The sequence below is a fragment of the Schistocerca cancellata genome, chromosome 2, assembly GCF_023864275.1.
Source record: "Schistocerca cancellata isolate TAMUIC-IGC-003103 chromosome 2, iqSchCanc2.1, whole genome shotgun sequence".
NCBI lineage: Eukaryota > Metazoa > Arthropoda > Insecta > Orthoptera > Acrididae > Schistocerca > Schistocerca cancellata.
The window spans coordinates 27,971,501-27,995,068 of record NC_064627.1 but is presented as its reverse complement, the minus strand read 5'-3'; the positions used below and the strand labels follow the sequence as shown (position 1 = coordinate 27,995,068).

At 42.9% G+C, this 23,568-nt stretch overlaps 1 protein-coding gene across 1 annotated transcript in view; it reads right to left on the bottom strand.

Moving 5' to 3' along the window:
* LOC126150401 (PDF receptor-like) overlaps positions 1 to 21,706 on the bottom strand; it is a 452,937-nt gene extending 431,231 nt beyond the window's left edge. The window contains exon 1 of the mRNA XM_049915875.1: positions 21,533 to 21,706. The gene's annotated coding sequence lies outside the window, so the exon portion shown is untranslated. The remainder of the gene's footprint in view (positions 1 to 21,532) is intronic.
* Positions 21,707 to 23,568: the final 1,862 nt, after the last annotated feature.

Genomic DNA, 23,568 nt, shown 5'->3' with positions numbered 1-23,568 from the left:
AAACAGAATAGAATAGTATACACTTTGTTTTCAATTTGGGGAGCAAAATAATGGAACATTATCAGACATAAAGCTATACATGTGTAGTGTGAATGACAGGGAAAAGCTATGTGAAAGAGCAGTACGTTATCATCGAAAATAAATGAAAGTGTTTCGGTATCTCTTCTCAAGCTATTCGCATGTAGCACAGCAGTACATGAAATAGAAATATAGGCAATAAACAATACAGACCTATATTTGTAACAGATGAAGAATTAATGCTGCTTAACCAAGACCAGACAACAGTAAGTAGATTCAAATGGCTGTAGATTGTAGTGGTGATGCATACATCAAAATACAAATGATTGAGTATCATGAAGAGCTGCACGTACTACATACAAAAAAAGTATTCTGAACCCCCTAAGTAGAGCGGAAATGACAACTATATCTGACGACAGGCTGACATAGAAGTATAAAAGGAGATGGAAGGTACTGTGTTTTCAGCAAAGAAGCAGTAGGTTAGTAAGGACAGCTCAGTGAACATGGACTAATTACAGGATGTGACGTAAATCAGAAACCCATCAGTGATATTTCTAAAGCAGCTAGTCGACTGTTGGTGATATGATTGTGAAGTGAAAATGCAAAGAATCAGCCACAGTGAGACCAAGACCACGGCAAACTTCACGTACTGATGGACAGAGACCATCAAGCATTGTGAAGTATAGTTGTAAAAAAATCACTTAAAATCAGCGGGAGGAAATACTCGTGAGTTCCAAAGTGCTACAAAGAGTCAAGCTAGCCAAATGAGTATGCAAAGGCTTTTTAATCAAAAGGGGAGTGCAAAGGATTGGTAGCTCATAATAAACCATACATTTCTGTACTCAGTGTCAAGTGATACTTGAGATGCTACAAAGAGCGATGCCACTGGACAGTGAATGACGTAGTGAGTGATTTGGAGTTATGAACCAAGCTATAGCCGGTGGCAACACATGGAGAGTGCAATGCCAAGACTGAAGTAACGAAGGGGTTGTATAACGGTGTGAGCATGTTTTTCATGGCCATCGTGTGATCGCCTTATTGTTCTTAAGACTGGGGAGGAAACGAACACGTTTTATAGTATTGGGTATTGCATAATGGAACTGTTTGGAGACAATGATTGTGTAAACGTGACAATGCTCCCTGTCGTAATGCAGCATCTGTGAGACAGTGCTTTATGAGTGATATAAGGTCCGGGTACCATTAGGGGCTGCCACGCGTCGAAACTCTGTGGCAACGTCAAGTTGCCATGGAAACGTCCTCAGCAAAGCAGTATAGCAGGCTTAACATCGCAGTTCGTAGCTGTCGAACCGTTGCCGCTGCCGCGCACCGCACCGCGTGTGCATCCAATCACAGAACACACTGAGCGAGACGTCAGCTTTAGAACCTGGGGCACACGGAACTGTCGACGTAGCGATGGCGCAGCCAGTCAGACGGTGTGAAATACGTACCACCCTGTTCAAGGAAATTATTTTGTGAAAGAAGTTTGACTGATCTGCATTTTACAGCCTGATGTATCTGCTTAATAAAACACTGAATTTCTGTCACTATTCATCATTTTTACAATCTGTATCTGTTTTTAAGTGATCCATTACAGGAAGTTTCGTTGACTTTGCAGAGCTAAAATCGCACTTCGTATACTTACGGTTTATTTTAGCTGATACGTTATTGCATATGGCATGTAGCGACGATATCGAAATTGTGTTTACCGATGAGAGTAGAACAATAGTCGTCGAGATGTGGAACCACATGTCGGTGGATGTGCGCGGGTGGGTTTCGAGCGGTGTGACGAGTTCCTTCCCCGTCCGTCGGCAGTCATGCGGTCGTAACAGTCACAAAATATTGTAAATAGTTCAAGATAGCGAAACGCGGTTTTTTGCAAATGATAACTCGCGAAAAGTAAAAGTCACGTATTTTGTCGCGTGATAAATATGGGTAACTTTTTTATCTCTCAAGATACGGAAGTACCTATAGCTTTCTACAACGAATATACGTACTTTTTCAGTGGATCTGACAACACGAGAAACGAGAGAAAATGGCTCTGAGCACTATGGGGCATCTGAGGTCATCAGTCCCCTAGAACTTAGACCTACTTAAACCTAACTAACCTAAGGACATCACACATATCCATGCCCGAGGCAGGATTCGAACCTGCGACCGTTGCAGCAGCGCGGTTCCAGACTGAAACGCCTAGAACCGCTCGGCCACCTGGCCAGCCTGAAACGAGAAGGCCAGTAACATGGAACACGTTAATATTTACAATATTCTATACACACCTACAGAGCTTAAATCGAAACCAATGACATAGGATGTAGATGCTAAGTATTTACAAGTATTTTTTACTTGGATTTGCGTAAGGTATTTCGTTTATTTGCAAGAGTTATAATACTTTATAACTAGATGTAATGAAACTAGTTTGCCAGTTATTCTTTCTAACTTCGGTAAAAAAGGTCTTTAAAGCAAGGTATATAGTCTCTGATAAGTCAATGTCTTTACATCCCTGATCTCATCCTTGCGAAACACCTTGGTATAGTGAACCAAATACTATACTCTGTGCAGCGTCTTCAGTATCCACAAATTATGGAGGATAATATATCATTCTAGACAGCATGCCGATTGATCCCAACGTTGGAAGTAGTTATATAGGACCACTCACATCTACTAGCCTATCAGTTACCACGTAAACCTTTATGATACAGCGGTCGTGTCTATATTTGCTTGTCAAAACGTATTTATACTTCGGTTAATCTGCTTTCCCGAGGCAAACGGTAATTAAAATTTGTTTCACACGACGTTGGTGCATCCTTTAATAGGCTTCGGAATGGCCATATGGTATCTAAAGTCAGCAGAAAAGCCTCCCCTGCGTCAAATACGTATTGTAACAGTTGCAGAACTGCATTACGATATATTTGTCATCGATGACTCCTTCACAGTTGGAAAACCCCCAGTGCATTAAATCATCTACAGTGCGTAACCACTCATCTGTTATTAGTTCCTGAAGGAATTTGTATCTTACACAAAATGCCACATAGTGCAAAATGCCCAACACAATTGTTCAACAATATCATTTTCTGACCGACGCTGTAAGGAAACTACATCAAAGGTTGTAACTTTATCCTAATATAAAGCTATTTGCAGTGAGTAATAGAAATGTATATGGAAGTACATAACAAGTGGTACGTACTACACTGTATATTAAATAAATGTTCTGGCAATAAACAAATCACTGACCTAGCTAATGAAATGTGACTAGTTTTTGCTGGATTGCGTCAACGAAAAGCAATTCGTCTCACTATTTTGTTTGTTGTGGTCTTGAGCCTGAATCCTGTGTCGATACAGGGCTCCAAAGTAGTCTATCCTGCGTTAGCCTCCACATCTCTACATAGCCACTGCACCCTGCACCCACCGTTGTTAAACCTTGGTCTCTCTCTCTCTCTCTCTCTCTCTCTCTCTCTCTCTCTCTCTCTCTATCTCTCTCTCCCATTTTGCCTGCATTACTAAACTGACGATTTCTTGGTGCCTCAAAATATGTCTTGTCAATACCAATCCATTCTTTTAGACAAGTTGTGCCTTTCTTTTGCTACTGACAGTCTGCATTTCACATCTTCTCTACTTCTGTTTTCTCAACTACTGCTTCCTTTCAAGTCTTACAAATACAGTCTTGTTAATGTACAAGTTGTACAGTATCTTGTGACTCAGTGTTTTATCCCTGATACCTCGAGAGCTTCAAGGAAAGTACACTCCTGGAAATGGAAAAAAGAACACATTGACACAGGTGTGTCAGACCCACCATACTTGCTCCTAACACTGCGAGAGGGCTGTACAAGCAATGATCACACGCACGGCACAGCGGACACACCAGGAACCGCGGTGTTGGCCGTCGAATGGCGCTAGCTGCGCAGCATTTGTGCACCGCCGCCGTCAGTGTCAGCCAGTTTGCCGTGGCATACGGAGCTCCATCGCAGTCTTTAACACTGGTAGCATGCCGCGACAGCGTGGACGTGAACCGTATGAGCAGTTGACGGACTTTGAGCGAGGGCGTATAGTGGGCATGCGGGAGGCCGGGTGGACGTACCGCCGAATTGCTCAACACGTGGGGCGTGAGGTCTCCACAGTACATCGATGTTGTCGCCAGTGGTCGGCGGAAGGTGCACGTGCCCGTCGACCTGGGACCGGACCGCAGCGACGCACGGATGCACGCCAAGACCGTAGGATCCTACGCAGTGCCGTAGGGGACCGCACCGCCACTTCCCAGCAAATTAGGGACACTGTTGCTCCTGGGGTATCGGCGAGGACCATTCGCAACCGTCTCCATGAAGCTGGGCTACGGTCCCGCACACCGTTAGGCCGTCTTCCGCTCACGCCCCAACATCGTGCAGCCCGCCTCCAGTGGTGTCGCGACAGGCGTGAATGGACTGACGAATGGAGACGTGTCGTCTTCAGCGATGAGAGTCGCTTCTGCCTTGGTGCCAATGATGGTCGTACGCGTGTTTGGCGCCGTGCAGGTGAGCGCCACAATCAGGACTGCATACGACCGAGGCACACAGGGCCAACACCCGGCATCATGGTGTGGGGAGCGATCTCCTACACTGGCCGTACACCACTGGTGATCGTCGAGGGGACACTGAATAGTGCACGGTACATCCAAACCGTCATCGAACCAATCGTTCTACCATTCCTAGACCGGCAAGGGAACTTGCTGTTCCAACAGGACAATGCACGTCCGCATGTATCCCGTGCCACCCAACGTGCTCTAGAAGGTGTAAGTCAACTACCCTGGCCAGCTAGATCTCCGGATCTGTCCCCCATTGAGCATGTTTGGGACTGGATGAAGCGTCGTCTCACGCGGTCTGCACGTCCAGCACGAACGCTGGTCCAACTGAGGCGCCAGGTGGAAATGGCATGGCAAGCCGTTCCACAGGACTACATCCAGCATCTCTGCGATCGTCTCCATGGGAGAATAGCAGCCTGCATTGCTGCGAAAGGTGGATATACACTGTACTAGTGCCGACATTGTGCATGCTCTGTTGCCTGTGTCTATGTGCCTGTGGTTCTGTCAGTGTGATCATGTGATGTATCTGACCCCAGGAATGTGTCAATAAAGTTTCCCCTTCCTGGGACAATGAATTCACGGTGTTCTTATTTCAATTTCCAGGAGTGTATTTCAGTCAAGATTGTCAATAGCGTTCTTTAAATCTAGGAATGCTATAAACACAGAATTGCGTTTCTTCAGTCTGTCTACTAAGACAAGTTGTAAATATCAGTAGGGCCTCGCGTGTTCAGACATTTCACAGGAAGCTAGCATTGTGTACATGTTAGTTTGTATAGCCCCTCTCACCTCCACCCCCCCCTTCCCTATACATATTCCTCCCACCTCACAGCCTTTTCTCCTTTACTTAGTTTTAGTTTACCATCTGAGTACTTGATAGTCGTACATTGGTTCCATTTGTTCCAAAGTTTTTATTTTTATTTCATTTTTCTGTACTCGACATTTACCTTTTACAGGTGCAAAAGAGCACAGCAAGAATAACTAGCAACCTTGAATTATCCTCCTAGCCATTCTTGATTTGTACAATCAATATAACTTCTATTATCTTTAAGCCAATAATCAGATTCAAAGATACATAATGAATAAAGGAGAAGACGGTGAAGTTTTTGTTTTATCACTGTACAAAATGTACATGACGTCCCAGCAGGAATGGTAAATATTCAAAGATATGACAAGACCAATCAAAGCAAAAGGTTCCAGTACACATGGGCTCTAAACTGCCTACCTTAAGAGCTATGGGCACTTCGTCTCCCTTACTGCAAAGTTTTTCCTATCACATCATGAATGTTGACCACTAGCCCTGGGACACCCTGTATAGAGCTAAATGTTTCAAATGGCTCTGAGCAGTAATCGACTTAACTTCTGAGGTCATCAGTCACCTAGAACTTAGAACTAATTAAACCTAAATAACCTAAGGACATCACACCCATGCATGCCCGAGGCAGGATTCGAACCTACCACCGTAGCGGTCGCTCGGTTCCAGCCTGTAGCCCCTAGAACCGCACGGCCAGTCCGGCCGGCGTGTAGAGCTCTACAGTGCCCTCATCCATGGTATGAGTGATGAAGTGAGGAAGGAATAAAATCACTTCACTTGTGCCCTTGATCACAAAGTATTCAGGATAAACAAAAAACAAAAAAAAACAAAAAGATCGGTGTGTTGGAAGAACATAGAAGTCGAACGTATACATAGAAATTTTCTGCTTAAAGTAAGCGTCATCAGTCGCTATATTTGACAAGGATAGTATCTTGCAAACTATTTCCAGGTAGCTACCTTCTTCTTTTTGTTTTTTGTTACCTACCTCCGATATACTGAGGAATGGGGGTGGGGGTGGGGGGCGGAGACTGTATCAGAATTCTGTTTATACTTCCATCTGGGAACCAGATGAGTCTCCAGCCTGCTTCTTTCCCCTGAAAAATTGACTTGTTTGGTTCATTCACCTTCCATCTAAACGTTGAATGCTAGTGTGGTGTCACCGCCAGACACCACACTTGCTAGGCGGTAGCTTTAAACCGGCCGCGGTCCATTAGTACATGTCGGACCCGCGTGTCGCCACTGCCAGTGATCGCAGACCGAGCGCCACCACACGGCAGGTCTTGAGAGACTTACTAGCACTCGCCCCAGTTGTACGGACGACTTTGCTAGCGACTACACTGACGAAGCCTTTCTCTCATTTGCCGAGAGATAGTTAGAATAGCCTTCAGCTAAGTCCATGGTTACGACCTAGCAAGGCGTCATTAACCATTTCTAGAGAGAGTCTCACTTGTATCATCAAGAACGCTGTATACAAATGATGGATTAAAGTTAAGTATTCCAGCAGCTACGTACTTTTCTTTATAGCATTCATTACGTATCCTGTTTCAGACCTAACGCCAGCCTGCGTGAGTTGACGCGGGCATTTCGGCCTCCTCTCTCAATTAGTGTGCGTTGTGTTGGCTAATCTGCCGACACAACTGCTAGTATCTCTGGAATCGCTTGTTTTCGGTTTCAGCCTTTCAGCAGATGCCTATTATCCAAATAGAGCAGTGACTATAATTCCGTTACGGAAAGAAAGTGACTTAACTTGATTTTTCCTCTGACCCTTCATATGCATCTTTCTTGCATGATTTTCAGGCAAAGTGTTAGCGATGATTTAATTATGCTCTGTGTAAAATTCTACCCAGCGGCTTCTCCTTCATTCCTTCGCTTGAGCGATGTTCCCTTACTATTTTCTCTAGCTATCCCTGTTACCAAATTCCAGTCTCTCACTACATTTCAAATTTTCGTGTCTCTTAACTATCTCAATAATTCCTTTTATCTTATACATTCTTTCAATCTCTTCATTATATGTGGCGTTCAAAGGCATGTGGACTGTGACAGATGGTTGCTGGCTTTATGTCTGTGTTGATTATGATAATGTTAATAACAGTTCAGAGATGGAGTGGCGTATTGTGATACAACTTCATTGTTTCAATAATTAACACTTACAGAGTGGTTGAAACACGTGATCTTAATGTAGCAAATACTAAGGATCAACTGTGAGCCGCTTTCAGTTTCAAATAAAATCCTACTTCATAAAAGGTAATGTGCTAGCATAATAGCAAACTGCATCTATGTATTGAAAATTGCAATATGAACAGCTGTTATGAAAATAGTAGCAAGTTTTCATTCTGGGACAATTGATTTTCTAAATACAAGCTGTCCTAAATAAACGCCGACAAACTTTAGAAACAGGTTCCTTACGCCAATACAAGAAAAAAGTCTAGTAAATGAGGTCCCTAAAGCATAGACCTTCAGAGGTATGAGCACATTTTCATCTTCGATACTGTGAAACACATCTCTTCTACTGCAAACGCTTTGCTTTTCATATTTTTGGAGGGTGTACCACAGACCAAAAAGAGAAAAATGTCTAGTAAACATGGGCTCTGAAATGCTCTTGCCCAATAAAAGAGATGTCTTTCACACAACTGAAGATCAAGAAGTGCTAGTAGCTCTTTAAACTATGCATTTTAGTCCCCGTGTTTACTATACATTTGTTCTTGTGTTCGGTAGTATTTCATCCTCCGAAAATATGGAAAGCTAACATCTTGCAGTACAGGAAGTGTGTTTCATAGTATCTAAGATGGATAAGTGTTCATACCTTGTAAGGTATGCATTTTTGAGCCGATGTTTGCTAGACATTTTTTTACTTGTTTCTGTATTAGGAACCTGTCCCTAAAGCCTATCGGTGTTTCTGGGACGCTCTGTGTAACGCAACAGGGGACAACCGGGGAATGGTAATTTATCAGACGTAAAATATGTTGTTGTTGTGGTCTTCAGTCCTGAGACTGGTTTCATGCAGCTCTCCATGCTACTCTATCCCGTGCAAGCTTCTTCATCTCCCAGTATCTACTGCAGCCTACATCCTTCTGAATCTGTTTAGTGTATTCATCTCTTGGCCTCCTTCTTCGATTTTTACCCTCCACGATGCCCTCTAATACTAAATTGGCGATACCTTGAAGTGGCAGAACATGTCCTACCAACCGATCCCTTCTTCTGGTCAAGTTGTGCCACAAACTTCTCTTCTCCCCAATCCTATTCAATACCTCCTCATTACTTTTGTGTTCTACCCATCTAATCTTCAGCATTCTTCTGTATCACCACATTGCAAAAGCTTCTATTCTCTTCTTGTCTAAACTATTTATCGTCCATGTTTCACATCCATACATGGCTACACTCCATACTAGTACTTTGAGAAACGACTTCCTGAGACTTAAATGAATACTCGATGTTAACAAATTTCTCTTCTTCAGAAACGCTTTCTTTGCCATTGCCAGTCTACATTTTATATCCTCTCTACTTCGACCATCATCAGTTATTTTGTTCCCCAAATAGCAAAACTCCTTTACTACTTTAAGTGTCTCACCTCCTAATCCAATTCCCTCAGCATCACCCGGCTTAATTCGACTACATTCCATTATCCTCGTTTTGCTTTTGTTGATGTTCATCTTATACCCTCCTTTCAAGACACTGTCCATTCCGTTCAACTGCTCTTCCAAGTCCTTTGCTGTCTCTGACAGAATTACAATGTCATCGGCGAGCCTCAAAGTTCGTGAAATATACGAAAGAATATTTCGTAAGGAAAATAGAATATTTGTAAGTCCCTATCCAACTCCGTCTTTCTTTCGTATACTTCACGGTACAGTTAACCAAATGCACCACGTGTTCCTGTGGCTCTTCACCCGCGCCTCAGTGGCGGCCAGTACTAGCTACAGCAGCTGTCTGACGCCAATTCCGCGAGCCGCCGCGTCGCCGCTGAATACGCTGACCGCTGCCGCGTGCCGCGCTGAGGCACACTGGTGTGGGCCGGCTTTAGCGCTCCTCAAATGGGCTGGTCTGCCCAGAGTCCCAGTGGACCAACATTAGGGTGAGCTAGAACGTTGATTTCACTCCAGACGCCTTTTCTGGTTTCGGCTCTTACGAAGAACTGGACTGCTATTCCTCCAGAGGCATTCAGAAAGCTCACTGAAAGTGTCTACAAAGTTCAAGCCGTCATAAAGGTGAACGGTGGGCACTCACTAATAGGTGTCCGCATACTTTTCATCATATAGTTCCGCCTAGTGGTGGAGGGTGGATATTGTAGCACAGGACTTTACCTTTTTTCCTGTATCAGTGCGGGGCGGTATGGCAGAGCGGCTCTAGGCGGTTCAGTCTGGAACCGCGCGGCCGCTATTGTCGTAGGTTCGAATCCTGCCTCGGGCATGGATGTGTGTGATGTCCTTACTTTAGTTAGGTTTAAGTAGTTCTAAGTTCTAGGGGACTGATGACCTCAGATGTTAAGTCCCATAGTGCTCAGAGCCATTTGAACCTGTAGCAGTAGCGAATGGTGGATGGGAAGGACGACTCGCAGTAAACACCTGTGTGTGACCTAATTTAGTCCAGGACGCATCTCAGGATGTATGTGGGAGGAATTTCTACAGTAAATTCTTCATGTTGAGCATGTCCGTTACGTCGTCTCTCCAATGACGAAACACGCCACTTTTCGTCCGATCATCTGCAGCTCATCCATCAATCCAAACTCAAAGTTCCCAAATTGATAGGCCACAATCAGTAGAAGTAGCGTTTGGTAACCTATTTATTTCTTGGATGAAATGTTCTAGAAGAGTCTTCCAACGAATTCACCCTGATACCTGCTTTTTCCTATAACTCATGGATTTTTATGGTAGTTCCAGTTTACAGTGATTCATCGTCAGTAGCGCAGTCTAACAGTAATGGATGTTTACGTACGTCTGTGTGCTGCAGGTAACACTTATTCACATTCAGGACAGCAGCTCATGCTCTAGTGGATGCCGGAACGGTAGCTCAGCGTGTTCGGTCAGACAGCTGTCTGGTTTCTGTAATAGAGAAACTGAGATGAGGGACCAATGACGAACATCAACAGATGTCATGTGACGTCCACTACGACCAAATACAACGAACAATAACGAACAAAATTTTTAAAAATGGCTACCATTGCTGCCTCTGGATCACGAGGTCGCGGGATCGGTTCCCGGCCGGGTTTAGGATTTTCTCTGCCCGGGGCCTGGGTGTTTGTGTTTTCCTTATCATTTCCTCATCACTCGTGAAAGGGGCCAGATTGGACTGTGTAAACAGTGGGACTTTGTACGGGCACTGATGACCGCGCTGTTGAGCGCCCCACAAACCAACCACCATCACATTCAGGACACCTGCCAGTCCACGGTACAACTTTCGATACTCTGCTGGTTTTCCTGCATTTAGGTACTGTCTTCTGGGGTTGCAACCTTTCGATAGACAACATAAACATTTGCTAGTAGCTTCACGAAGCTTCCGGTGTTATCTACTATATCGTTTACATATTTCGTGAATAGTAAGGGCCCAATGACACCCGCTTGGGATACCTGTCAAATTACGTCTGTCGCTTTCCTCCCCATATGAACGAACTGTGAAATGCAATTTCCAAGCATTTCCTAAAATCAGTCACAAATCAAATCCTATACTCGATAACCACCTATTGTTTTGGTAAATAACAGTGCAGAACTGTATGAAATGAGTTCCGAAAGTCAAGGGATAGAGCATCGAAATGGACGCCGTTTTGTGTGGACGCTCTGGATCGCAAGGACGAACAGAGAGAAGTGAGTTTCGCAAGATTCACGTCATAATGTGTGAGTGTAAAACATACCCCATGATTCTGAACGTGTCGAAGAATGCGATATAAGTATATAATTAAGTGTGTTTCTCCCAGGATCGTTCTTGAAAACAAGAGTTAACTGTACTTGCGTCTTTATTTGAGCGATTTACAAAAATTTTTTGCTAGTGAGGAGAAAATACTGTTCCATTATTGGCGTGGAAATCTCACGGCTGTCTCATACGTTCGAGATGCTCTTCCACTGTTGAAGCATTTTTGTTTTCCTATTCCGCCCGCATCTCGTGGTCGTGCGGTAGCGTTCTCGCTTCCCACGCCCGGGTGCCCGGGTTCGATTCCCGGCGGGGTCAGGGATTTTCTCTGCCTCGTGATGGCTGGGTGTTGTGTGCTGTCCTTAGGTTAGTTAGGTTTAAGTAGTTCTAAGTTCTAGGGGACTGATGACCGTAGCAGTTGAGTCCCATAGTGCTCAGAGCCATTTGAACCATTTGAACCATTTCCTATTCCGTAATCACACACCTCATACACTGTGATTTCTGCAGCCCTGCAAATATTGAAGGGAGGAGACTCACTAAAACAATATGTGTAGATGAACTCAGTTTCTTGGACTTCACTATGTCAACCTTCGCTTTCATGCCAGTGTGATTTCGGAGCGTATGAGAGATGCTTACTGTTGCGAGAGACGAAATCTCTTTGGGAATTTTGGTTGTAGTGGTTGTCAAAATTTTGCTTCCTTATTCACATTCCCAACTTTCCGTTAACTTTTTCGAAAACTTAGGGTACGTCAGTTACTAGACCGTCAAAGACATTCCTAGTCGGTACTCAACGTAGTCGAAGTATATTTCAGAAAAAAAGGTTTAGAGTAATTTCGCACCTAACCCTCTCTTGGACTCGTTTTTATCGCAAGACTTTACCATTACACTGTTAACAAACTGAAATGTCTTCTTGTACCTGTCTCAACTGTGATGGACAGTTCGGTCCTCACGTTGTTGGCGCCCACTGAGTGAAGATACACAGTAATAACTTGGACAGATCTCGCAAGAAGGGTATATGCCGGCTTTTCAGCGGCAATAAAGATGAAAAAAATGGCTCTAACCACTATGAGACTTAACATATGAGGTCATCAGTCCCTTAGACTTAGAACTACTGAAACCTGACTAACCTATGGACATCACACACACATCCTTGCCCGAGGCAGGATTCGAACCTGCTACCGTAGCAGCAGCACGGTTCCGGACTGAAGTGCTTAGAAGCCGGTCGGCCACCACGGCCTACTAGTAAAGATGAGATGTGTCCAGTTGTCAAATGTGTATTAGTGGCTTATACTATAAATAATGAAGTTTCATTTTTCAAGTCATTATTAAGGCAACTATTTTTATTACAGCAGAAAGCGAAATGCTTTTGCCCAATGCTAGAAGATGATGGGTACTGATCAAAAGTGGTAACAAATTACAATGCAGCTTATACAGCAGCTGGTGGTGTGTACAAACATGTCTTTCACTGAACGTTTTACAGCTGTGGAGAAGGACCTGGCAAAATTATTTGTTGCTCCTGCATGCCCATTGCTGTAGAATTATAGATTAAAATTTGATCCTCATTCTAACTTATTTTCGGTTCAGACTAGAGACATTCCTATACGTTATGTGTGGCGTGAGTACTTAATGGCTATGTGGTGTGTCTAACATTACTAGAACTTTTCAGGTGGTGGTCGCAACACAGCATGCTCGGGAGATGTGCACAAGCTGCCTATTTTCAGCCTCAGGACTCTCAGAAAAGCTGAGGATCATTTGCACGAGAGAGGTGCACGCATCTACCCATGGAAAGTACAGATAGTTCGCTGTACTACTATCACTGCACAGCCAATAGCAATCTGGTGGAGTCTTAACTGCACTGTGCAAATGGCGGTAGTCACGGATGCTTCCATAAGGACTGCACCCCGAGAAGACAGTAGAATTTTCCAATTGTCTCAAGAGTATAGACGGTTGATAAGAGCTGAATGCGGAACAGGCACTGCGAACCGTCTACAACAGATTATTCGACGCCGGATTCAATCTCGAGTTGGCGTGCGTTATTTAAAGCTGACAGCACACCACAGGCAACAGGGACTCGCGCGGTATAGAGGCAGAGCCGGCAGGGACATTGTGTGGCACGTTGTGGTGATCTGAGCTGTCTCGCCTCTGTTAGCTGATGTCAGATCTAAGCAAATGTATTCGTGAAAGATATGGTGAAAAATCACGAGAAGCAAACATTCAACAGTCTCGCATCTCTCCAAATCCTGCGATCATAATGTAGATTAAAACTGAAGAAACTGCAAAAAGGTGGGAATTTAAGGAGATGGGACCTGGATAAACTGAAAGAACCAGTGGTTGTACAGAGATTCAGGGAGAGCATAAGGGAACAATTGACAGGAATGGGGGAAAGAAATAAAGTAGAAGAAGAATGGGTAGCTTTGAGGGATGAAGTAGTGAAGGCTGCAGAGGCTCAAGTAGGTAAAAAGACGAGGGCTAGTAGAAATCCTTGGGTAACAGAAGAAATATTGAATTTAATTGATGAAAGGAGAAAATATAAAAATGCAGTAAATGAAGCATGCAAAACGGAATACAAACGTCTCAAAAATGAGATCGACAGGAAGTGCAAAATAGCTAAGCAGGGATGGCTAGAGGACAAATGTAAGGATGTAGAGGCTTATCTCACTAGGGGTAAGATAGATACTGCCTACAGGAAAATTAAAGAGACCTTTGGAGATAAGAGAACCACTTGTATGAACATCAAGTGCTCAGATGGAAACCCAGTTCTAAGCAAAGAAGGGAAAGCAGAAAGGTGGAAGGATTATATAGAGGGTCTATAAAAGGGCGATGTACTAGAGGACAATATTATGGAAATGGAAGATGATGTAGATGAAGATGAAATGGGAGATACGATACTGCGTGAAGAGTTTGACAGAGCACTGAAAGACCTGAGCCGAAACAAGGCCCCCGGAGTAGACAACATTCCATTGGAACTACTGATGGCCTTGGGAGAGCCAGTCCTGACAAAACTCTGCCATCTGGTGAGCAAAATGTATGAAACAGGCGAAATACCCTCAGACTTCAAGAAGAATATAATAATTCCAATCCCAAAGAATGCAGGTGTTGACAGATGTGAAAATTACCAACAATCAGTTTAATAAGCCACAGCTGCAAAATACTAACACGTATTCTTTACAGACGAATGGAAAAACTAGTAGAAGCCGACCTCGGGGAAGATCAGTTTGGATTCCGTAGAAATACTGGAACACGTGAGGCAATACTGACCTTACGACTTATCTTAGAAGAAAGATTAAGGAAGGCAAACCTACATTTCTAGCATTTGTAGACTTAGAGAAAGCTTTTGACAATGTTGACTGGAATACTCTCTTTCAAATTCTAAAGGTGGCAGGGATAAAATACAGGGAGCGAAAGGCTATTTACAATTTGTACAGAAACCAGATGCCAGTTATAAGAGTCGAGGGACATGAAAGGGAAGCAGTGGTTCGGATGAGAGTAAGACAGGGTTGTAGCCTCTCCCCGATGTCATTCAATCTGTATATTGAGCAAGCAGTAAAGGAAGCAAAAGAAAAATTCGGAGTAGGTATTAAAATCCATGGAGAAGAAATAAAAACTTTGAGGTTCGTCGATGACATTGTAATTCTGTCAGAGACAGCAAAGGACTTGGAAGAGCAGTTGAACGGAATGGATGGTGTCTTGAAGGGAGGATATAAGAGGAACATCAACAAAAGCAAAACGAGGATAATGGAATGTAATCGAATTAAGTCGGGTGATGCTGAGGGTATTAGATTAGGAAATGAGACACTTAAAGTAGTAAAGGAGTTTTGCTATTTGGGGAGCAAATTAACTGATGATGGTCGAAGTAGAGAGGATATAACATGTAGACTGGCAATGGCAAGGAAAGCGTTTCTGAAGAAGAGAAATTTGTTAACATCGAGTATACACTAAGTGTCAGGAAGTCATTTCTGAAAGTATTTGTAGGGAGTGTAGCCATGTATGGAAGTGCAACATGGACGGTAAATAGTTTGGACAAGAAGAGAATAGAAGCTTTGGAAATGTGGTGCTACAGAAGAATGCTGAAGATTAGATGGGTAGATCACATAACTAATGTGGAGGTATTGAACATAATTGGGGAGAAGAGAAGTTTGTGGCACAACTTGACCAGAAGAAGGGATCGGCTGGTAGGACATGTTCTGAGGCATCAAGGGATCACCAATTTAGTATTGGAGGGCAGCGTGGAGGGTAAAAATCGTAGGGGGAGACCAAGAGATGAATACACTAAGCAGATTCAGAAGGATGTAGGTTGCAGTAGGTACTGGGAGATGAAGAAGCTTGCACAGGATAGAGTAGCATGGAGAGCTGCATCAAATCAGTCTCAGGACTGAAGAGCACAACAACAACAATGTGGGAAGCTACTGGAGTTAACAGGAACACCGATTTTGTGATTGTTGAAAAGAAGCTGTAAGCTTGCCAGTATGTGGCAAGGGGAGTCAAGTCTGTTGCCATATCCTTCACGACCAATGTTGTTCTCGTCGTGGTCTTCAGTCCAAAGACTGGTCTGAAGCAGCTATCTAGGCCAGTGCATCCCGTACAAGTCTTTCCATCTCTGAATAACCATCGGAACTTACATCCACCTGAATCAGTCTACTCCATTCAAGCCTTAAGTCTCCCTCTACAATTTTAGCCCCTCCCCCCCCTCACCCCACACACACATACGAACAGTTCCTTCAATTACCAAATTAAACTAGTGAAGTTGTACCAAACGCTACCTCGTTCCGCAATATCGAATCAGTAGTTTTACAGTACATTTAAATTCATGAATCTAATTTTCAACACTCTTCTGCAGCATCACGTTTAAGCTGATTCACTTCCGTGCAAGGCTGCTCTCCAGACAAATACCTTAGAGCTGAATTCCTAACCCTTAAATGTTTCGTTTTCACAAATGCTTTTTTTGACAATGCATTTCTGCGTTTTATATTCCTCTGTTTTGACTACAGTCATTTATCCACATAGGAGTCAGCTATTCAAATAGCGACTATTTGTGCCCCGTTTTCAAATCTAATTCTGTACATCAGATGACCTAAATCATCTGCACTTCGTTACCCTCGTTTTACTTTACTCATTCTGATACTTTACCCAACAGGAAACACATTCTTACCCGACTTTTTACTAAGTGCGCCTTGGAGTATAGGCGTCGCATATCCTGGCCGTACTGTGCTACATAATAGCCATATGTCAAACGAAATGAATGAGCATCTTGTCACACTTTGTTATGCAGTGAGTGTATTGTTTACTTCAGGAAAAAGATGACTATCAGTCTTTAGAGCCACACGTTTATTGATGGTGGTCTTTTTCAACCGTATTTCATTGTAAATTTGGTACATTCCATTGCTAGCGTACTAAAATTTATTCAATTCAGGGTGTACAAACTATGCCTACGTAAAAGTAAAAGAATGTATATGTATCATCAGGTTTTCACTGCAGAAATTAATTCTCTTACCAAATGAGTTTTCTCTACCTGTGAATCAGATTCAATTGTTGTTACTGGCGCCTTATGACATTAATGAAATATCACAGTTCTTGGCCCTTACTGGATTCCAGCGGCACATTTTTTTCTACCGTAACACAGACAAATCTAGTTGCTTCTTTCCTAGTACATGTGTTTCTACTCGTTCTCGTCTGTGAAACCGTGATGTAGCTGATAACTTTATTCAGAAATAAGACACACACTCCAGTTCGATACAGTCTGTCGTTTAAAATATCCTTCCCGGGAGCGCGAAAACCTTGTGAAAACGGCTCACTCCTCTTACTAGAGCTGCGTGTTGCGTAAGACCGCTGGAGTCCAGAGCGTCACAGGAGCTTGTCCTTACGGCTGGACGTTTCTCCCAAAACAGCAGCTGTATTTGGAGGGGTCAGTTTCGCAGCTATGAAGAAGTGCTGAACCGAACTGATGGGTGGATCCTCTTATGTTTGATCTGAGTTTATGGAAATTTAGTCTACAATTGATAACAGAAGTATTTATTTATGTAATCGTATGGCTATGGCCCCCCGTCCGGCAGGCCGTTCTGCCGGGTGCCGGTCTTTCAATTTGACGCCACTTCGGCGACCTGATGTCGATGAGGATGATAGGATGATGATGAGGACAGCACAACACCCAGCCCCTGGGCGGAGAAAATTCCCCGACCCAGCCTGGAATCGAACCCGGTCCCAGAGGATTGACAGTCCGTCACGCTGACCATTCAACTACCGGGGGCGGACAACATCGTATTAATCTTACACAATCATGTAAATGATATTAGCTCTAAGCTGAAGTGAACGTTAACCGGAAGCAATAGATACGGTAGCTTGGGGAGTGACATTCGAATTGAGTCGGTTGTATGGTAGGCGAATGGTCGACTTCAGTTTATTACGAGCATTACAGGAAAACGTAATTCAGCTACATAGAAGGCAACATACAAAACACAGGAGTCTTCATACAGTACATCTAAGTGATACCTTCTTCAGTGTTGCTCAACTGTTTGGAATGCGAACAAGATCAGTTTAAAGCAATACGTTGACGCAATTGAGACGCGTATGGCTAGATTTGCCACCGTTATTTTCGTTCCTTACACGATCATTACCGAAATTCTCCTAGAACTGTCGTGGCATTCCTGGAGGGAAAAAGACGTTCCTTTTGCGAAACGCTATTGACGAAGTTTAGAGAATCCGCATTTGCAACAGTTTAATAAGACAAATGAGGGCTCTTACGTGGGATTACGCTTCCCATATCTCCATTCACAAATGGAACAGGGAAGGGAATGACTAGTAGTGTATGCGGTACCCTCCACCATGCACCACATGTTTTGCGGAGTTAAGTATGAAGATGCACATGAGATGTACGCGTATTCGCTTCAGTGTAACAGCGACTGCTGTAGTTCAGGTTACTGAGTCACTGATCAGTTTCATAAACTGCACTAACACGTTTTGTATCCTGCCGCCCTTACATCAGTGTGACTCACACACCTTGCGGATTATTCAAAATTTACATGATGTGGTGTCCGATATACTGCCTTATTTGGTCAGAGGGAAGAGGGTAAGGTGTTACGGAACGCATTTACTGTTCACTACATGCGCCAAAATCTCAGATCAAAATTCCGAACATCCCTGTTTCAGTTACGAAATATTTTCATAGGATACGTTTGGTCTGGTTGAAATGAGTGGTACGTTGTTTACCCTCAACAGAGTTTCGCAATTTGCTTTCTTTCCCTACTCATTCATTTGTACATAAGCACCTAATTCCAGCATACAGCCACTAATCAGAGGTTCACATTGTTGGGTCGAAGAAAAGCCTGTCACAGATTCTCAGCTGTAGGATGTGTCAGAACAACATGCAGCACATCATTAGAGCCATAAACACAGAATTTTTATAAATGCTGCCAATTTTCGAGAGGGGAAGGATGTGAAGATTACAACGTTCAAAGCCACGGCTCCACAGGGGCTCAAAACGTTTGTTAATAACCAAAATTTAATGTTACATCGTGTGACGGTCAGTATCCTCATGATAGCAGGAATGTTATCACTTGAAATTGCTCTCTAATGGTGAAACTAGCTGGCCATTCTGTACCAAGAAATTTTAGTTGTCGACAAAGGAACGCAGCCCCCTGTGGGCCCCTACGGTCTTAACCTTTAAATATTTTACAGCGAATGTGAAACAGAAAGGAAAGTTGTGTGGATTTCTTGTTGCTAGCAGTGGGGAAAATTCCTGTGTCGTAGCCGAGAAATACCTAGGAACTATTCAGAAAAAACATGGCTCGCACTTCGTAAATCAAACTCGTTATTAGCAACAAACTCTGAGATTAATGAACATCATTAGTCTGGAACGAAACACATCCTCCTTTCGCCAGACTTTGTATGACATGAAGACCTCCCCGTAACTGTAGTCTGTTGACCCGTAATGTTAAATGTAATTTCATAGCTTCTGCTGCATCCGGATCACATCAAACTATTTCAAAAACGTTTTAAGTTGCTACCAGGTATGTGCCTCAAACTGTCCAGTCAGTTTATAACAGTTCTGCGCCAACCATTCACATCATTTTTCAAATTCTTAGCAGCGGGTTGCACAGAACATTCTTCTTTAAGAGTTGTGTTTTCCACGTAGGCCTGTATGGTGTACACGCTCCCGCGGCAGAGCTACAAGGACACTGGAGGGGGTGCCTTCCCAAGCGCAGGAACAATACCCTCTAATGGAGGCGTCGACTCGCTGATGCAGTTTTAACTCACAGATCAGACACGCCGCCACTGCACCGGAAGGCTGTGTATATCGCCGCGAGCTGCACAGAATGACAATAATCGCTTGACTTGCGAGTGCGTAAGAGCCTCGAAAGGGGCCAAGAAACGAAATTCCACTGCAGCACCGCCTTCTGAATTCTTCAAGGAAAATCCGCTTTTTACTTTATGTCAGATCACGTCAGTTCTGTCTGTCCTAAGATAGGCTGGGTGTGACGAGATAGGTGACGTGACACGTCAAGTTCTGGTTTCTTCATACGTTTCGTGGTCACTGGTATCCACAGCATCTCTCAACGTTTATCGGATGCCTATCATTAATCCATAACTGATATATAAAATCGGACACGTCTAGTATCTTCGCTCGACCTTTCTCCATCTCAATTTCACTCGCACGGCTTTGTAACATCCAGTGACCTGCATCAGACTCTAAATATCACTGCCTTAACAGGTTATAGTTTCAGGTGTTTTTATCTGCGTAGCCTCACTCTCGGCATATCCCAGTAACCATCTCCAGTAAGTCAATGTACCTACGGCATTTCTATACTATCCACGCTTTGCTTTCTTCTTCTTCTCTATCCATTTCTGTTTCCTTTCCTGCGTCACATCTGTAAATCTTGAGCTATTATTTTCTCCCCTTCCCCTGCCAAGACAACTTCTTCTCCACTTTTGATTCCTTCTGTGCTACTGCTATACGTAACTGCAAGATGCCATGACACATATCACAGACGAACGCAGAGAACATTGAACCATCGCAAATGACAGTATGAAGCCTAGCCTATAAATATTGCTATACTCTGTTCCTAGGTGGTTCTGTAAAAGCTCTGTAGCTATTCGATTGGTTTGGAGAGTATCCTTGACTTCCCGCTCTTTCAGCGCTTAAGCATTGTTCGAGTAAGCAGTGGTGTAAATGATCCAAACGAAGGTGAGAGAACACGCGTACACGGAAAGGACAGTCGGAAAGGAATGGTTTATTTTTTATTTTTCTCGAAGTTGGTGTAAAATTTACTATTTTTGGGGCGAAATTTTGTGTTAGTAGGTGATATAAAATAAATAATTTCAGCTGAAATCAAAATCTGGTATTGATTAGTCAGTGTCGCGACGAGCGCACGGTCAACGTGGAGCGGTGGAATAATATCAAAGGACCGTAAGGTAGCTGCAGTATTAAACGTGTAGTTTAAAAGACCTCTCTTAACACTGTCCTAATTAGACAAATTGCTGAAATACTATATGTTCATACTGCATTTGTTATTACTATATTATTGTTATTATTATTACTTTTAATATTATTATTATTATTACTTATTACTCATGAATTCTGCATACTGCAGTTTTAAACTGATAAGGATTAAATATAACCGACCCACGCAATCAAATTATTTGTCGCGGGAAATAAACGCATGAATAAATGTCGTTGATACATGTAGCTAACATCCTGAGTTTAAATTTCAGTTGATATTGGACAGAACTTAGACAAAGTAATTTGAGGAACACTATTTTGCTAAAAAGAAAATGTACTCCATGTAAAGTCAAGAAATAAGGATTCATCAATGCTAAGCCAGCTGCTATTTTCATTCGAAAATGTAAAATACACCAGAGAATAGACGCATACGACACACTTTCCACTAAACATTAAATGGCAAGAAAAATTTTGTTTGATGTGTCTTCCACGTCATCAAAAAATGTAGACTATGCCTCTATCAGAGATACATGTAACGAATGTAAGGAGCAGTCACTATAGAAGCATTCAATAGTAGATAAGTGGTCATACTTTCCAATTGTTTTTGACTAACGTGCTATTTTCCAGCTCAGTGTGTATGAAATAATGGCTAAGAGCTATTACGATAGTATTACGTTATTTAATGACTGAATGTTTTACGGAAAATGTTATTGAGCAAGTCAACACCTAATCATGTAAAAGACTCCCTGAAACATCATTAATTCAAAACCGCTCAAAACAATCCAAAAATATTGGCCACCGACATGAATCGCAATGCTAACATTCTGCTGTTTTAGCTAAAAGCCACTACTGAAATTTGCAATAGTATTGAAGTATCGCTTACCCACAGAAATTGCCTCGGATGAAATGAGTCAAAAACGGAAATAGTAACTAAGGAAAAAAGCTGTCATTTCAGTGGAGCGTTCGAGAACGCTTGGTGTCCCGCTTTGTGACAGACGCCGCAGCCGCGTGCGCAGCCAGTGGAGAGGGAAGGCAGCACGAATACCACCCAAACTGCGCGGCAATTGCCGAGCGACTGATTCGATTTGGCGCCGCGCGTTGAGTAGGCGACCGAAAGCGCGGTGGTGGGGGCAGATGGCCCACTTGGGGGGCAGTCCAGACTCCGTACGCATGCGCAGTGGTGCGGAACTCTTAGCCGAGCTGCGCCAAGGGAGGCAGGGTCCAGAGACGGGAATGTGACGCGGTGGAAAGTAGGGGGAGGGGGAGGGGGCAGTCGGGAAATGCAAACAATCCCATGCAATCGCTTCCAGTAACAATAACTATCCTGATGGTAACCTGCTTTCTAGTTTCAGGTGAACGTAAAGCTGAAATTTGCTATCAGCTGTCACATTTACTAGCTGCATTTCGCCTTTAAAGAACTAATGCTGCGTAACTGACACTGTTAATTTGTCGCGTAAATACAAAAGCGCGCGAAATTACAGCACATTGTTACAGTATTCATTACACAATTTAATATAAGTAAGAAATTACTGTTCATGTTACACCAAAAAAACGACAATCCGTAATATAGGATTAAATCAGACTAAATAACTTTTTTATTTTATCCATTTCAGATGCCTGGTGAAAGCCTGCGAACTAGAAAACAATGGTTTTGTATACAAAATAACTCATTATGGTATCAGCTATGACTTTATTTTTAAGAATACTTTGCACGGCGTGTTTGGGAAAAGTTCCCATTATCAAGAGCTTTTTTCGCGTTCGATGCTGTTTATTCGTGAAATTTTCGATGTGCAAAGTACTGCAATGTTCATGTTGCCTTTACTGAAAAAACGCGCTCACTTTTTGATTAATGATCGATTTTTATGGAGAATCGGGGAAGTACGTCTACTTACGGTTTTTTTGCCGTCCGCTTGTTCAGAAATTCACACGTACTAAGCATCACACACAATTTTCTATCCATAGCACGTAATAACAGTAACAGACGTACAAAAACACAGTTACAAAGGTAGACTGTTGTTACGTAGAGTCAACAGAGTTAGCGGTATAGGACGCCCACTATATTACGTACTGTTACGTCACATATTAAAGGTACTTACTTCTATGTATCGGTATTTTTATTTCAGCTGATTATGGAAGTATCTGAGGAAATTCACTGATCCACTTTCATGTTTTTCATTTGGTATTTTGTCTTTACATTTTTTGTGATGTGATTATGTCTGCAGTTCTTCCAACAAATTCATTTCATGACCTTTGTTTGATCGGTGAACTACTTTGGCATTTTGGACTACTTTTCCAAATGAGTGCTCTGTGTTGTGTTGCGTGTGGCTATTGCCGATGTTGTGAGTCTGTAGTGTGTGTATGTTTTAATATGCACTGTGTCCTAACTTCTACTTTACTTTGACTGAATCCGATTTACCACGGCTGTTCGGTCAAGTGTGTTTTATGAAAAGCTGAAGGGGTGGTCATTCATCTACGTGTTCTATAATGATTTCCACAATGGTGTAAAAGTAAAAATGCAGCTCATGCCTTCCTCCACATAGACAATTCGCTTGTAATATTTGAATGCATTTTACTGCACGTAACTCACGGAGTTTCTGTGGCGAAACGTTCACCAAAACAACTCCTAAAACGTGGCGATTAAAGCACCATGTACCTATCCATTTAATCCAACCGTAATCGGAGTGTTTCTACTGTGAAGTAATATGTGTCTGATATTTTGTAGTAGATAGTATAAATCGCTAAGTAAGTAGATTGAGTCCGCTGATACGGCTCACAAGTACACTTCTTTCACAGCAAATTAAATACACATAAGTGACACACGTAAACAGACGAAAAACGCACAAATATTATTAGTGTAGGTGCTACTGTCGCAATGATTAACTTCGGATTACTATTTACTAATGAAGGTGGACATATGGA